The sequence below is a fragment of the Zootoca vivipara genome, chromosome 1 (assembly GCF_963506605.1).
Source record: "Zootoca vivipara chromosome 1, rZooViv1.1, whole genome shotgun sequence".
Classification (NCBI taxonomy): Eukaryota; Metazoa; Chordata; class Lepidosauria; order Squamata; family Lacertidae; genus Zootoca; species Zootoca vivipara.
The window spans coordinates 88,207,752-88,222,054 of NC_083276.1; positions in this window are offsets into that span (position 1 = coordinate 88,207,752).

Genomic DNA, 14,303 nt, shown 5'->3' on the forward strand with positions numbered 1-14,303 from the left:
AATTTATTATTATTATTATTATTATTATTATTATTATTATTATTATTATTATTAGACAAGCCAAGTTAAAAAACAAAACTGTACTTTACAAAGAGGAAAGAAACTTGGCTGTCATATAGCTACTGAAAAACAGGATCTCCCACAGTTTTTTCAGCTCGATGTTTTCTGTGTAAAGGGCAAAGTAGTGGAATGTTCTCAAATGAGAAGTGTTTCATAGCTGAGGAGTATTAGGACTCCATCCTTTTTTTTCTTTTTGAAAAAAGAGCTACAAGTGACATGTTTTTAAGGTCAATGTGCAATATCTCTCCCACACGGTCCTGAGAAGTCAGATGAGTCCTTTCAGTGGTAACCTTTCCTGCAATGAATATGTTTGCTTCCCTGTCATTAAAATTCACCCCCTCTGTTTGTGATCCTGACAGCTTGTAAGATTAAATTTTCCATATATTGATTTGGATGTGCTACCTCTGTCAGGTTTTGATCACTAGAAACACAATTTTCCTTGTGTTGAGATAATGTATGGTGGATGTAGAACTAAACTCAAGTAATATTTTTCCAGAGAGAGCCTTTCTTCTGACTGACAAGTGTTTGTTCACCTGCAACAAGCGAATTGCAATGCAGAGTTTACCCGCTCTATGTTATCCACATTTGCACATGTATATATATATTGGTGAAATTCAAATGGGTTTAAGGTTTTAGTACCTTTAGTGCAGATGTAGGGAAGCTCTGGCTCTCAAAAATGAGAAAAGGAGAATGAGTCAAAATTATCTTGTCTACACTACTATTAAATGTATGGACGCTATGCCATCATTTGCACATTGTATTTTTTTTTTTGTTCTAATGCATCTCTCTTTTGAGATTAGTTTTAGACAATTCCCCGTAAGTGCTTTTCTCTACCTTCAACCCCAAAGACCCTGAACTATATCAGGGACCACTTTATGAAATTTGGGGTGTAATTTTCCTGAGGCCTTTTTAAAAAAATTGAAAACATACACATACATGTGGCAACCTGCATTTAAGATTGGAGAAATGAAAAACTGGGTGAAGCAGAAATTGACAGATTCACCCATCCCTAACCCAGGTCATTTCAATGACTGGTTTGCTTCCTAAGATAAGCCCAACAGTTCTGTGAATTGAGTAAAGAGGAGGAGGGGAAAGGCAGCTCTTAAGCATTTGTTTGCCATTCACATTTTTACTGCAGCACCTCTTGAGCAGCTGTGAAGATGTAGTTAAACAAAGCTCTTCTCACACTAAAGTGTAAACAGAGCCCAGCCATGCTAATATCTCCCTTGTGTATATTTCAGGAGAGGAGCCTAGACACACAAAATAAGCATTAGCACATTCTCACTTATTATGATCCACAATTAAGAGTGAAGTACATTGCAGCTTTTGTTACAAAGGATTCCAAATGGCTACCAAATAATGTGCATTAAAAATGTGAGTGTGTGAGTGTGCACGTGCATGACTATTTAAGAATATTATGCTAAAAAAAGTGAACAGCTATATAATGTATGTTTAATACCTTCTATTCCCCTTTCATTCTTACATACTTCTTCATTGAAAACACCCATGCATGCAGAAATTACTCCCATATACCATACTTACACCATCCCTTGCATTCACACACCATACTGACACATATAAACAATAGTATTCCATGCATTACGAAGACATAAATGCAAATTGGTCAAGTGGTGCACATGGAAATTTATCATGCCATGGTTCCAAAACAAGTGCAACTTCAGCAGGTCCTTGCCTTGTAAGGTAAGGTAAATGACCCCTGGGCGGTTAAGTCCACTCAAAGGTGACTATGGGGTTGTGGCACTCAGTTTGCTTTCAGGTGGAGGGAGCCGGCATTTGTCCACAGACAGCTTTCAGGCCATGTGACTAAACCGCTTCTGGTGCAATGGAACACTGTGACGGAAACCAGAGCACACAGAAACACTGTTTACCTTCCCGCCACAGTGGTACCTATTTATCTATTTGCGCTGGTGTGCTTTCAAACTGCTAGGTTGTTATGAGCTGGGACAGAGCAATGGGAACTCACCCTGTCATGGGGATTCAGACTGCCAACTTTCTGATCGGGAAGCCCAAGAAGCTCAGTGGTTTAGACCACAGCACCACCCGTGTGAATCTGAAGCACTATTAGGAAAACAAATGCACTGGTCCTCCGACTGACGTGCATCAAGAAGCCAAAACAGCCATAACTCACACAACCCTATTTTTCTCCACTAAAAATAAATAAATCTGTTGTTGATTTGATGTGAAATCCACTCCCAAATTTAAGCCAAATCATGTCTCTCCTGCAGCCTTTTTGTTCAATAATGGCAAAAAGCAAGAGGATCAACTCACCTATAAGTAAGTCACTGGAACATAAGATACCTTATACCAGGTCAGACTGTTTATCCATTTGGATCAATATTGTCACTCTGTCCCAGTACTAAGTTGCCCATTTGTTTATTATTTAGGCTTTAAATTAGGTATGATGAACCTCTGGGCTTCCAGTTTCTCCCATCAGCCTTAGCCAGCACAGCCAATTTTCAGTGGCGATGGGAGTCGGAATCCAACAATAGCTGGAGGATCATCCCTCTGTTGATGTAACAGATTCTATCTATAGCAAGAAAATCCAGGGGATGAGTAGCTTCATGTCTCCTTCTGAACATCATCACCCACCTTTTTTTTTTTTTTACTATTGAAACCCAGTCATCAAGCTACAGGATGCAAAGGGGTTCAAAGGTAACAACCAAACTGTTAGCAGGTGCTTAGAGCAGCTGGAGTCATGCAGCCACCTGCTACAGCATTAGCTGTAATTAACGAGCTTATCATTAATTGCCTTACATGATCGTCCAGATCAGCACATGGGGAGCCTTTGCTCACATCTTGACAGTTTTCCCCAGCTGAGACCGTATAAAGTGGGGGAAATTCACCGATAAATTTCTTGCTTCATTCACACCTTGCAGAATCTCTACAACAAAGTTAACCAAGTGTTCTCAATACAACGTAGCCATAACATTCAACAGGCTTGTCACATGGAGTGCACACCGTCCTTCCAACACAGGGACTGCGCCTTGATCAAAGAACTCAGCTAAACATAAAGGCGCCACAAAGTTGTTGGTTTTCCTGTAACGGAATACGAATGCAATCCCTCCTGATGTGTCAACATTCCTGAAGCAACAGAAAGGTGGGGCAGGATGATGAGACCCAGACTGGGCCCTATGCTCTTGCATGATGGATTCTGAGCCAGTTCAGCCTCACCCCCTTCCTGCCCTCACTCACTCACACCCCGCTCACACACAAAAACAATTCTCACTACAGCCAACCAAAGACACCAACCACACCCTAAGCCACCCCCAACCTCTCTCACCACCAAGGAAATACAACAAGTGAATAGTAAGAGAACCCATACAAGTAACACTGACACAACCCCTCACACACACTAAGTAGAATAATAGAAGCATAACCACCCGACCCGACCCCACTCACCACTCCCCTCTTCACCCTTTCTTCTTCCTCTTCCTCTTCCTCTTCTTCTTCCTCCTCCTAATTGTTTAAACCAATTCATAAACCAATAACTTATACATTGACCATTAATAAGGAAACCTACATTGTAGATATTTTCCCACATTTATTATGCTATTTTTGTGATATACAAATGACACTAGAAAACTTGGTATGCTTATTTGTATAACATTCTTTCTGTTTCTAAAACCGAAACAAACAAACAAACAAACAAATTCCTGCTTCAGGTGCCTTGCCTGCCTGCCTGCCTGCCCATTTGACAGCCAGTGGGAAACCAGCCTAGCCAGTAGAGCTGGACAGAAAACATATTCACACATTCTAGCACCCCACCCCAAAAAGCCTGACATAAGAGGGGGTGGTTGGACTGTTCTGCTGCCCACAGGTGTCAAACTACGGGTCACAGCTCTCATGAACACTTCCATGAGATAAAAAAAAAATCTTAGGGGTGGTGAAAAATGATGGGGGTTGATGCATTTGACTGGAGACAAGACACTAGGCTGTTGTTGGGTTTGTTAACAGAGTTGTAAAAGTGGTTTGAAATATACGCCCCCCCCCCCTTGAATGTACATTTCTTTTAAGCTACTGTCTCCTCGGCTAAACAGATTTTTCAGATTTGAGAAAGAAGGCAAAGTACCATAACTTGGAGCAACCATTTACTGCCTGTATAGTTCAAAGAAACCAGAGATATTTTCTACTCTGAGGCAAATAGCTGCTTGATTGAAATGTGAATACTGCTCCTAACATCCCATATATATTTTCCCCTTCAACATTAGGGCTAAAAATTCTCAGCTAATGTAATATGCACTAGAGATAAACCTGGTGTTACCTCTGACTGCAAGATACAATAATGCTTTGGGGGGGGGTCACAGCATCCTGAATTAAGTAAAACTCTTCACATGGACGGCTTCCTGTGCACTCAGTGTGACAGTATGGGGAAAAAAATCTATTTCCTCCCACCCTGCAAGTGTAGGTTAGGGGACAGGCATGAACAGTGGTAGTTATATGCTCGTTTTTCAGGAACTAATGTCATAAAGAAAGCTGCATATTTGGGTGGAAGCTTCAACTTGCCACCTGTGCCCCAGCATGGTGTAGTGGCTATAGTGTTGTGATTAGGTCTTGGGAGACCCAGGTTCAAAATCCCCACTCAGCCACAAAATTCATGATGTTCCCTTAAGCTTAAAGAACTGCTCCAAACTAAACCCAATCCATCTTGTATAAAGGGGGAAGGGATCATTATTAGCAATGTTGTCCCCCACACCAGATAACAGGATTCTGTTTTTGTTTCCTTTTACATGGAGGGTGAGTACACTGGTTTCTCTTCTGTGATTAAAATATTTTATGTGTCCCCCCCCCAACATTCCCCCATCAATTGATGAAAAAAAGAAATCACTGGGAAATTTTCAAAGGGGAGAAATTCCCATGAATGCACTGCAGGGTTGTTGCTATTGTTCCTTTATTTTTGGGATGGCTGAAGAGCGTTCATATGTGTCCTTTCCGTTTCTGAGCACAATTCAAAGGGTTGGTGCTGACCTTTAAAGCCCTAAATGGCCTCAGTCCAGTATACCTGAAGGAGCGTCTCCACCTCCATCGTTCTGCCCGGACACTGAGGTCCAGCGCCGAGGGTCTTCTGGCAGTTCTCTCATTGCAAGAAGCCAAGTTACAGGGAACCAGGCAGAGGGCCTTCTCAGTAGTGGCACCCGCCCTGTGGAACGCACTCCCATCAGATGTCAAAGAGAAAAACAACTATCAGACTTTTAGGCAGCCCTGTTTAGGGAAGCTTTTAATGTTAACTAAATTATTGTATTTTAATATTTTGTTGGAAGCCGCCCAGAGTGGCTGGAGAAACCCAGCCAGATGGGCAGGGTATAAATATATTATTATTATTATTATTATTATTATTATTATTATTATTATTATTATTATTTTCAGTCTGTAACTGTTGCTCCAGCATTTCGCACTCTGCAGCCTTCTGAGGTTCCTGAACAGTTAAAGTCAAGGGGAAGCAACCCCTTCAACTGGAAGCACAAAAAGCTTGGTGAGGTTTCAGAGCACTGAAGAAAGGAAGTCATATACCTCTTGACTGCCTCACAATGATAAAGTAACCCCAAAAGCCACTGAAATTCTAAAGAGCCCTTAGAACGATACAAAAAATAATAATCTGAAGAAGTGTGCATGCACACGAAAGCTCATACTAATGACAAAACATGGTTGGTCTCTAAGGTGCTACTGGAAGGACTTTTTTATTTTGTTTCGACAGAAAAAAAAATGGAGGCTTCTTTTGCATGGGAAGTAAACCTTGGATAAATTGAAGGGCAGATTTCAGCACGGCACTAGTCTATGTACTTCAAGGATATCCCCAAATCTGTGCTGCGATCTTGTGCACTTGGAGACTTTGAACAAGTGGGAAACTTTGTGGCTGGCATGTTGCTGATTAAAAAGCTGGGGGAGGGAAAAAACAGGTTTGGGGTTCTGATTCACTTCCTTTTTAAAACAGAATGTTAAAAGGCAATCTTTAGGAAAATCAATTATTGGTGCAAGTTGCTGAACTCTTGCCATCTGCATGCTGGGGATTTGAGCAGTGATTAATGTGCGCAGGGCATGCAGACTGGCGCCTCCTCAAAAAACATGTTTAGTTTTATAATTTGGAGATGGTAGATGATGACCATCCTTCAAAAAAGCCATAAGAGATTAGGATTATAGATAAACTCCTCATTAGTTCCAGCCATGTCAGAAGTTGATGAATGACATAGAGCCAAAGCAAATGACCAGAGATTAAAAGTTCAGTCAGTGGCAAATGTAGCCAAAAAGCAGGACTGATGGAGAAGAGCGCTAATTTCAGGACCTTGGATAATATGTTGCAAAGTTCAACAGTTCTGGCTGCCTTTTATTGTGCCCCAATGTTTTCTTCTACCAGGATTTATAAAACTCCCACTGACACTCTGCTAATGCACGGCTGCAGTACACCAGCTTTACCACCGATGAAAATCTGTAATTACTAGAGACTTTGCCCACGGGTTATAATTGATTTGTCCCCATGAATGAGTGATAAACGTCTATGTCAATGCCATAATTAATGTTGGGCCTTTGATTTTTAAAAATTAATTGTTGGCATTACAGGCAAACCGATAGTACCCAAGAGATATTTATTTGAATAATATATAAACGGATCTCTCCAAAAGCACTTGGAAAGAGTGTAACAAGCTTAGGGGGCTAATGATGAAATGGGAAAATTGGAATAAGGGTATTGTTTTTCTATCACCAATTAATAGGCAACAAGAAATTTACAGCAGTTCTTGCACAGAACCTAATTCATTCACATGCAACTACCGGTACATTAAGGGGCAAACTACACAGTATATGGAGTTCAGTGCAACTTTCCATTTTTCTTCTCAAAGTTGCTCTTCCATCTGCCTTTTTTCCTGCAGGAGAAAAGATGTGTGTGTGTGTGTTTGTGTGTGTGTGTGTTGGATACATAGCTGCCAAGTTTTCACTTTTCTCGCGAGGAAGCCTATTCAGCATAAGGGAAAATCCCTGTAAAAAAGGGATAACTTGGCAGCTATGGTTGGATATCTGAATGCACCTAACAGCATGTGAAGTTATATTTCTCTGTGTAGCTGCTTAAGCTGCATCTGCATATTGTCTCTCTCCCTCTACACACACACATCCCTCACAAGGTGGGGCAGAGCTGCTACATGCCATAACAATATTATAATATCTGCTACAGTATAAACATAAACCGAGTCTCTTGTCTGTGTGTTGTCTGTGCAATGGAGACCTGTATATTTTCAGCTTAGCTTTCCATGCAGAAACCACTGTTTAAGATTGAGTAGAATGAAGAGGGCTACCAAAGGCAAACCAATGAAAATGCCTGAAGCTCCTTTCCAGCGTTTGCAAATGCAGGTGTTTAATTATATTTTGGAGACTACAAAATAGGAACTACTGGAAAATTCAATGTAATGGTTGAAAACATGAGGACAATACAGAAAAGGCAAAGTGTGATGTACACTGGTATTGTCTTTTCCCCTCTGTAGAGAGTCTACCAGAAATCATAATGAGATGTCTGTCATCCTGTGGGTTGGATCTATAGCCAAAATTTGAGCTCCTGGTTGATGGACTAGGTTAAGGAACATTATTTGTTTGTTGTTGGTATGATACACCAATAAAGTTTCCTGAGTGACACAAGCCATTCAGGGATCACATAGTGAACATGACCACATCAGAATGCTTTGCAGGGAGTCAGATCTGCCGTGTGATGGCATCATTCAATAAAATAATTATAATAATTAATAATTATTTATTATTTATACCCCACCCATCTGGCTGGGTTTCCCCAGCCACTCTGGGTGGCTTCCAACAGAAATATTAAAATACACTAATTTCTTAAAGATTAAAAGCTTCCCTAAACAGGGCTGCCTTCAGATGTCCTTTAAAAGTCTGGTAGTTGGTTTTCTTTTTGACATCTGGTGGGAGGGTGTTCCACAGGGCGGGTGCCACTACCGAGAAGGCCCTCTGCCTGGTTCCCTGTAACTTGGCTTCTCGCAGCGAGGGAATCGCCAGAAGGCCCTCGGCACTGGACCTCAGTGTCCGGGCAGAGCGATGGAGGTGGAGACGCTCCTTCAGGTATACTGGACCGAGGCCGTTTATGCAGAGCAAGGAAGGGCAGTTTAAAGGAATCGTTGAATGTTTTCATAAGGAGCACTGAAAAACTATCAGAGAAAGCAGGCATTTTTGACACTTTTGAAAAGTGTTGTGAGAAAATATGTATAGTGTTTGATCCACCCTAGTCAAAATCAAGCCCGTCTTTTCTGCTGGGATAACAGCCTCTTTTATTGTAGACTTTATATGAATCAGAAACATAACAAATAGTGCTCGGACCTAACTCACTTGTGATATATCTGCAAGCAAAAGTGTTTTCAAGCCACTCAGCAGTCTGCGTAACAGTCACAAATCACTGGCTTTACTTATTACAGACTCAGCACTCTTAATCTTTCCCCCCCCTTCCAGTCAACAAATTAACAGAAACTTTATGCATTAGCTTGAGGTAGCAAAGGGAGCTGAAGCTTGAAGCATGTAGATCATGTCTTGCCTTTTACAAGATGCTTGTCTATTACTTTTTAGTTGCTAACCTTCGTAATTTTACTTTATTGTCATGGAGGAACAGAATGAGTAAGTATATTGGCCATCAGGATTTTGTAATGGGAGTCAGTTAGATAATAGAGATGACTTGAAAGCCTTTACTGATTTATTTTGAAATTCTCTGGTTCCCAAGTAAGTTAACAGGAGGAAAGTAACAGAACAAAAAGGATTTTTCAAATCTAACCCAAACTTAGTTTGCAGAGTTTTCCTTTCATTTTCTTTTCCGAAGTTATTGCTGGCATCTGATCAGACTTTATCACTGCACATCTTAATTGTGAAAGTATCTGATCGTTCACCAAAGACTGACATTTCCTTCATGCCTCTGCTTCCATCTCCTGAGAATTCTGAGCATCACAGAGATGTCAGTGAAAATTCCCTCTGAAACTATCATGTTGTAAGGATTTGAGGTAAATACAGATCCCATGAAATAGAGATCTTAGTGACAGAGGAACACACTGCTGGCATCAACATCCTGGGCTTATCAGCAAGTTATTCTACAATCCCAGTCTCTTGCAGCCTTATCTTTTGAGAGTCTATGGATTTTTTGTTAGGTCATTCTCACCCAAAGAAATGTTCAGATGTAGAGAAGAACCTAAGAAACTTGTAGGACTGAGCCTGCAGAAGTAATTTTGATGTTTTAGTTATCCTGCCATCTTTATTACCTGACTAACCTTATTAATTGTTCTTTCTTTCTTTCTTTCTTTCTTTCTTTCTTTCTTTCTTTCTTTCTTTCTTTCTTTTATCTGGCCCTTCACCCTAACGCCATTTAGCAGGATGCAACATCAGAACAGAATATAATCATGATCAATTAAAGTAACTCAAAACTCTAAGACTAGCATCTCAGTTTTTATTTTTAAATATGTTTTAATGAGATGGCTTTATTTTGTGTAAACCTAAAATTGGATGTGGGTCTGGGACACCATTTGCTTGGGCTGAGAATGCCAGTGCCGACAAGTACCCAACCATAGTACTTACTGCCCTCCCCTTCTGTTTCAAAGTTACAATAAAATAAAATAAAATAAAATAATTGCATTAAATGGGAAACTGGTATGGGCCATAAAGGTGGAAGGTGGACCTCGGCCCTGAAGTCCTCAAACTCCTTAAGGCTCTGCTAGTAAGCACACCTGGTGTTAACCACCAAGGCAGAAAAGATGGCACTATGAGTGATCATCTGCCAATGTTCACAAGCTGCCAGGCATCCTCGTCAGTTCTGGACACTAAACTTTTGTTGATGCACACTAGAATTACATTAGCTTCCTTAGTTGCCAAATTGCAGTGCTTAGATCCTTTTCACATGTGCTTCTGTCATTCTCTATTTGGCTACCCAAGACTTTCTGCCTAACTATCTCTAGTATCTTCCTACTATCTCTTCCTGCCTTTACTATCTCTAGTAAAAGTTTTGTTAGTTTTTGGTCCAGTTCTGCACCATGTTTAGATCCTATTGGAGCCTGCTGCTGTCTTCTAAGATTTATGTGACTCATCCAGTTTGATTCACGTGCAAATTTGATTAGCATCTCCCCCACCCCTTTACACAAGCCATTTATAATTATGCTAAACAACACTGGGCCAGAACAGAACCCTGTGGCACCCCCTTGTCCCTTCTTTCCAGGTTAATGAAGATCCATGTTAACTTTTATTTAGTTCGCTATTAATTGTTCCCCAACATAGTTCTCTGCCCTAAATGGAAAAGCCAAACAGCAGAAAGGAGCAGAGGAGCACCTGGATCAATACAAAAGCAGCGGGTCTTGCTTTATGTTTTAAAAGGTTATTTATGAGCATGGAAACCAGTTATTTATCTCCCACTCATTCTCTTCACAGCCCAGCCCAGCCCTACACTTTTTGGAGGATAGATTATTTTCCAATGACAAATCGTGATTGAGGTATTGATTGCCTAATCTCTCTGTTACAGCACAGGACATAAGCAATGACATTTCCCCGAGAACTGTTGGGGAATAAACAAAGGCAGTGCAAAACCACCCTCTGTCTCAACTTGAATGAGGTTCACAGCTCACCTATTCTGCCCCCCTCCCCTATGCTCACAGATCTGCTTGGCACTGTCAGCTGCTACCAAACTTTTTAGAATGCTAATTGGAAAACATTTCTGGAGTAGTTTGGACCACATTCCTAACCAATGAAGTTCTTGTAGCATAAAAGTTTCTCTCTCTCTCTCTCTCTCTCTCTCTCTCTCTCTCTCTCTCTCTCTCTCTCTCTCTCTCTCTCACACACACACACACACACACACACACCCCACACACACCCTTAAGCATGCTTTGGTCCCACTGAGGTTTAGTCTCACTGAATTTAATGGAATTTATTTTGAGGAAACCTCTACAGTGTTCAATATACAGGCTTAGAGGTAGAGATGTGCTAGAAGAAGAAATTCTAGAACTCTCTTCTATTAACTGTTACAACAGATCTAGTTACAGGTAGGTAGCCGTGTTGGTCTGAGTCGAAACAAAATTAAAAAATGCCTTCAGTAGCACCTTAAAGACTAACTAAGTTTTTATTTTGGTATGAGCTTTCGTGTGCATGCACACTTCATATCTGACGAAGTGTGCATGCACACGAAAGCTCATACCAAAATAAAAACTTTGTTGGTCTTTAAGGTGCTACTGAAGGAATTTTTTTTATTTTGCTACAACAGAACTAGTGTAAGAGATTGTGCAAAGCTTTGCCTTATGATACATATTGAGATAAAGATGTGCACACACAAGAACTCCGCTATGGGAACTTGCATCAGTGCTTTGGATAGCTGGACATTTCATCTCATACCATTTCAGGTAAGGCCAACTTCAACTTGGATCTGGAGAACCCTGCATCAGAACATCTGAAACTTTTTTTTTTACCATTGGCTATTGTGGAGAAATAAACAGATATCTGTAACTAGGGGAAAAATGTTTTGATAGAAGTGGATAACATTTACTGTCATAGTAGTCCCTCCTGATGAGATGAAGATCACTAAATTTAAGGCATACAGGCTCAGAATTGTGGGTGTAAAGAATATTTAAAGTTAACTAGGGAGGACTTTCAGCAGAGGAAATGATGGATTGACTATCTTTCTGTCAGTTCTCTGCTGACAGAAGATAATTTCAGACCAAAGGTCTGGCTACCAAAGGAGTGATCAAGGGAACAACCTCAGATGCTCTGATCAAAGCTGTTTTCTGCTTTCTGTGCCTGGGGGCTCAGATGGGGGCTAAAACAACCCATACTTAGGGCCTTTACAAAGAAGCTGGTCTGGCTACTTCAGGCACCCCCAAACTTCGGCCCTCCAGATGTTTTGGACTATAATTCCCATCTTCCCCAACCACTGGTCCTGTTAGCTAGGGATCATGGGAGTTGTAGGCCAAAACATCTGGAGGGCCACAGTTTGGGGATGCCTGGGTTACTTCAACAATGGAATCCTCCATTAGATTATACTGTGACCCTTGATGGATCTAGAAATTAGAAGGGACTCAGACACCATACAGCCTTACATCCCCCCCAAAACACACACACACACACACACACCTCACAACATTACTTAACAACTAAAACTGAGGACAGGCACAAACAACAAATGTAGTAAATAAAAATTAGGGTGTATGGCACTGGACTTTAGGAAAGGATTGGTCTGGATCAGAACAAGGAGGTTACCCAAGCAAAACACAACTACCACGGTCTCTGCAACTCTTTAAGAGCTGCTGCTCCTAGGAGAACTATTTTGCAAAAGAAAACTGAAAACAACTGAATAATTTATTGGTGTGCTATTTCAATAGCTCTCCCAAGAGTGCTGTGATTGTGGAGGGCACCTTCAATTTATGGAAATCCTGTGGGGAAAATGTATCCCATTTCAGCTGTCTGCTCCCTGTATTTTTCTGAATCTCTGATGCATCTCTGAAGAGTGGTGAGTGGTTCTGGAACAGTCAAAAGTTGGTGTACACCTCTAGTTGTTTAAAACCTTATAGAAAAGTGACTGCACAAGGCCTTGTGCCACTGGAAGTCCAATTCTAGAACTCACTTTGATTTTCCCCCATGCAAGGACTTTGCACAACTCTGGTCCTTAAAGCAAGGTAATAGGATAAGATCACAGAAAACAGTGCACTTTAGATTCAACCCTTTTGTCTTATTTATGGTTTTTTTTACTCCTCAGTACACTTTTTAAAGGGAAATATCAATTGGAAGGATTTTGTTTTGGGCATTTTTAAGTCCCAGTATTCTGGCAATTCAAATGACAAGTAATTTAATTTGGCTGCATGTACACAGAAGCAAATTTGGGCCCTCATTATTATGCATTTATCTGGAATGCTTTGTGTATCCCTCAATTGGTACTCATCACTCACATTTTTATTTGTGTCTTCTCCCCCCCCCCCTGAAACTATACAATAATAAGCCTGCTCTGCAATAAAAACAAATTACATGTGATAATCACAGAAGCTGTAAATTTAAAAGAGGGGGGCCCTCTGAATAAATTATTCACATAAAATTATTCACTATTGCTGGAATTCTGGCATCTGAAATACAGACTACCACTTTCAACAAGTTTTTTGTGATTATCTATCTATCTATCTATCTATGGGCCTTTCCACATGTAATGTTTATAACGTTATAGTTGCTGTTGGATTCAACATTTTAAGGAATGAATTTATTGCCGATTGTCTACATCTTTGCTCACATGCCATTGTGAGAGAGTGAGTGGGGGGGGATTTTCACCAATGGTGCTGCCTCAATTGTTCTAAAAAGTTAAACACTTTTAACTGATGCACTTATCTTTATGAAATTTGGTAGGGTTCATCACTTCAAAAAGGGAGACCATGCCTACAGTTTACTACAGTTAGTAGTAACTAACTAATTTTTTTTATAAAAAAAATGCATGAAAACCTCTGGATGGACATTCCTGAAATTATGGGAGCTTCGTGAACTTGGGGGTGCTCATTTGCCTTCAAATTTCACCTACTTATTTGACAAGGGGAAAAGTTATAGCCATTTTTAGATTTCCCATTATAATAAATGGGTAGCAGGTGAAAGAGAGCTTCGGACTTAGCAGATCAGATTTAGAGCTGCATAATAAATAAAATTGTAGTTTGTCCAAATTAGGGCTGCTTCCAAATCCTGCAAATACAAGGTAAATCTTGTAGTTGCTGCATATGCAGATCCTAGCTTAATTACTTACCAGTAAGCCCATGGAAACATGGTGCTCTGATGTTCTCAACCACACATCTAGTCAACACACTTCCCATCTGTACTTCAAGAGCTTGAATTAGCACATTTTTGCCATCATCACTTCAATGCTTTAGACATCAAGTTCTTCAGATTCTTATTCAATCTAATGTCTAGGCCTCTGAGAATTGCCTTGACCTGGGAGAGCATCTGACACATCCAAAAAGATTGAAAACCCTTGTGTAGTTTACCCATCACTAGGACAAATCCATAGTTGGAGGACATGACCATTTGGCAGCTTGCTGAAGAGTTATTTCAACAAAGGCATTTTGAACTAAGGCATTGCCATCTGTTCTTGCTTCTAATTACAAATGGAGGGGAAAGAGAGAGCCAGATCGTAATTCACCATTGTATCATAAAGTTTTTTTTTTAAAAAAAAAAAACCTAGCAAGGAATAAGAAGCGATACAAGAGCGCAGCTGTCTTAAGGCAGCCTGTTTCCGTTATGCTACATTC